Consider the following 3,866-nt stretch of genomic DNA (forward strand, 5'->3'; position numbering starts at 1 on the left):
ACCCAGTAAAGATCACTTGAAGTTACTCTCAGTCTCTGCTGCTTTATTATTTTATGTAGTTGTGTATAGCGTTACAAACACAACAAATTGGCAACGAGAATTATGAACCTACGTCTTCCTATTCTGGCATCGCATCCAGAGGACACCGAAACTTGGAAGAAAGGAGCGAGAAGGTAGAGAAAACGGAGCACGCTTGCTAAGCTAGGCAGGGGATACGTAAGTCAAGTGAAAAGTGCACAGGACTTGCATGACGCTAGCTAACTAGTAAAGAAAGAAAAACGGGTTTGGGGAAAAAAATGGCGATGATTGGCACGATTGCAGCATTTGATAGCAGCATTGAAGACTGGGCAACTTACATTGAAAGAGTGGAGTTGTACTGTGAGGCTAACGGAGTGGAGGTAGAAAAGAAAGCCACTGTTTTGCTGAGTGTTATGGGCGCAAAGACATACGGGCTGCTACGTAGTTTATTAACCCCTGAAAAACCAGCAAACAAAACATTCAAACAAATAGTGGACACACTCCAAGACCATTTAAGGCCCAAACCACTGCTCATAGCTGAAAGATTTAAATTCCATAAACGGAACCAGAGCAAAAATGAAAGCATTTCTGAATATTTGGCAAAGTTGCGCAAATTAACAGAACATTGCCAATTTGGAGTGGGCTTAGCAGACGCATTGAGGGACAGATTTGTGTGTGGCATGCAAAGTGAAAGCACACAAAAGAAGCTCCTGTCTGAAAAAGACCTCACATTGGAGAAGGCTCTGAGTATCGCAATATCAATGGAAGCAGCAGCACGTGGCGCTTTAGAAATTCAACAAAAATCCCTGGAATATTCAACTAATAAAATGTCACTGAAACAAGAAAAGAAGTGCTATCGCTGTGGCAAAATGTCACATGACCACAATGCCTGTTGGTTTAAAGACAAAGACTGCAGACAATGTGGCAGACGAGGGCACATTGAAAGAGTCTGCAAAGCAAATAAGAAGCCGAAAACTGATACAATACAGAGTAACAAAAAGGCACATCAAGTGACTGAAAACAAGAAACCTTTCAAAGATAGATACAAGAAGGTACACTACGTGACTGGAGACAGTTCAGATAAAGAAAAAAGTGACACAGACTCAGAGGAAGAGGATCTGGCTTGTCTAAAACTACACAGTGTGAAAGAGACAGGGGATCACAGAATAATATGGGTTACTCCAGAAGTGGCAGGAGTTAGGCTGAAAATGGAGTTGGACACAGGCTCAGCTTTAACAGTGATCTCTGTACATGACTACAAACGACTGTTTTCACACATACCGCTGAGGCCAACTAAAGTACTGTTAAAGACATACACAGGACAAAGAGTGTGCCCCAAAGGTAAAATAAAAGTGACGGTGACATACAAAAAAAAAAAATACCATAATTGAACCTCTATGTAGTGGAAAATGGAGGACCACCATTACTGGGACGTGAATGGCTCAGGAAAATACAGTTGGATTGGCACACCATCCAAGCACTGTTTGTGTCAGCAAAGGAGGACAGCAACGCCACTCCTGAGAGACTGTCACAAATATTCTCTGACTCTCAGGAAGTGTTCAAGAAGGGAATAGGAACACTTAAGGGCATGAAAGCAAAAATTAAGATTGAGGAGAACGCAAATCCAAAGTTCCACAAGGCCAGACCAGTGCCTTATGCAATTCGCCCTTCAGTAGAAGCAGAGCTGGAGAACTTGGAGCAGTTAGGGGACCTGCCCAAGGTGGATTGGAGTGAATGGGCCACACCTATAGTTCCAGTGATGAAGAAAACCTCCAGCACAAAACCAGGAAAGCCAAGAAAAGTGTGCATCTGCGGAGACTTTAAAGTGACTGTTAACCCAGTCCTCCACACAGTACAGTACCCATTGCCTCGCATTGAGGACATCTTTGCTTCCCTGTCAAGAGGGGAACACTTCACAAAGATTGACTTTGCCCAGGCCTATTTCCAAATGGAAATTGATGATGCATCAAAGAAGTACCTGACAATAAATACGCACAAAGGCCTTTACCAGTACAACCGGCTGGTATTCGGAATAGCATCAGCTCCTGCAATCTGGCAAAGGGCAATGGACCAAGTCCTGCAGGGGATCCCAGGTACTCAGTGCTATCTTGATGACATCATCATTACTGGCAAGAATGACAACGACCACCTTTCCAACCTCGAACAGGTACTCATCAGGTTATGGGAGTATGGATTCCGAGCGAACCGAGACAAGTGTGAGTTTTTCAAAAAGGAAATCTCATACTGTGGACATGTGATTGACAAGGACGGTTTACACAAGTCTCCAGACAAGATTGAAGCTGTGATTAATGCACCAACACCTGAAAATGTGTCTCAGTTGAGATCATACCTTGGACTGGTGAACTACTATCACAAGTTCTTGCCCAACCTATCCACAGTGTTACATCCACTAAATGCACTGCGACAGACAGGGTCACAATGGAAGTGGAGTGACAGCTGTGAACAAGCTTTTCAAGAGAGTAAAAGACTCATTACTTCAGAAGAGGTGCGAGCTCACTTTGACCCATCCTTACCTTTTCGACTGGCATGTGATGCTTCACCCCATGGCATTGGTGCCGTGTTGTCACATAAGTTCCCAGATGGCTCAGAAAGACCAAGGGCTAAAAATTCAGTTGGGCGTCGTTTGGGGCGCCAAGCTCGCCTGGGCGCCGGAATTACCGCTGCGAGCGGAGCCACTTGCGCCATCCCGATATTCAGTTTCTGTGCCCCAAACGGAAGCGGGCCGCTACTCGAGGCTCCCCGCGCCCCGCTTGGGGCGCTCACCCTGAATATCGGCGCGCTAAGGGCCGCAGCGCCACACGCTGCGGCACGGCACGCTGCGGTACTGCAGGCCTTCCTCCCACTGTTAAGGGGGAGGTGCCTGCAACAGCGCGATCCCCGCTCGCGAGTGCCGGCAAATGAGCCCGGCACCAAGGAGAAGTGCCGGGCTCTCGGGAAACAGCCGGCAATGCCGCGGGGGGGGGGGTTTAGGAGGCCGGGGACGGAGGTGCTGGCAGGCGGCCGCCGAAAAAGCGGCCGCCCCGCACCTCCACCTTAACTAGCGCCACTACCGCCACAGGTAGGCCCTGTGAACCGGTCGCGATTTGCGACCGGCGTTAAAGAGGCGGGCGTGACCAAATATGGTGATCGGGGCGGGAGCGGGGTGCTGCGCACACCGATGACGTCATCGGTGGCGGCGCAGCGCTACAGGCTAACGCCGCCATTTGCGCCCCGCTAAATATCGCGGGAGGTGTGGCCAGTGGTGTTAAAGCCACTGAGTGCCCTCTTTGGGCGCTAACTGGTGGCGCAGCCCACTGAATTTCTAGGCCCAATAGCCTTTGCCTCAAGATCATTGACTACAGCTGAACGCAATTATGCACAGATTGACCGAGAGGCCCTCAGCCTTGTGTGGGGAGTCAAGAAATTCAACCACTACTTGTATGGTCAACAGTTTACACTGTTAACTGACCACCAGCCTCTCGTTTCAATCTTCAACCCAAGGAAGGGCGGTTCCAGTGATGACGGCACAACGGCTACAGCGATGGTCACTCTTCCTAGGGGCTCACCTGTATGACATTGAATACAAGGGGACCAAGCAACATGGCAATGCCGATGGTTTGTCACGTTTACCACTGCCGACCTCAGAGAGAACTACAACAGTTGACTCAGCAGAGGTATTTCACACAACAATAGTTGAGCAGCTACCAGTGACAAACTCCCTCATTGAAAGAGAAACACGCAATGACCCTACATTGTCAAAAGTTTATGACATCACTGTGAAGGGATGGCCAGCGCATGGTGACTCATTGTTTCCAGCATTCTCAGCCAGGAGGGAGCAGTTATCAGTG

This window comes from Somniosus microcephalus, chromosome 3 (assembly GCF_052327205.1).
Source record: "Somniosus microcephalus isolate GS21.2 chromosome 3, FLI_Smic_1.0, whole genome shotgun sequence".
Lineage (NCBI taxonomy): Eukaryota > Metazoa > Chordata > Chondrichthyes > Squaliformes > Somniosidae > Somniosus > Somniosus microcephalus.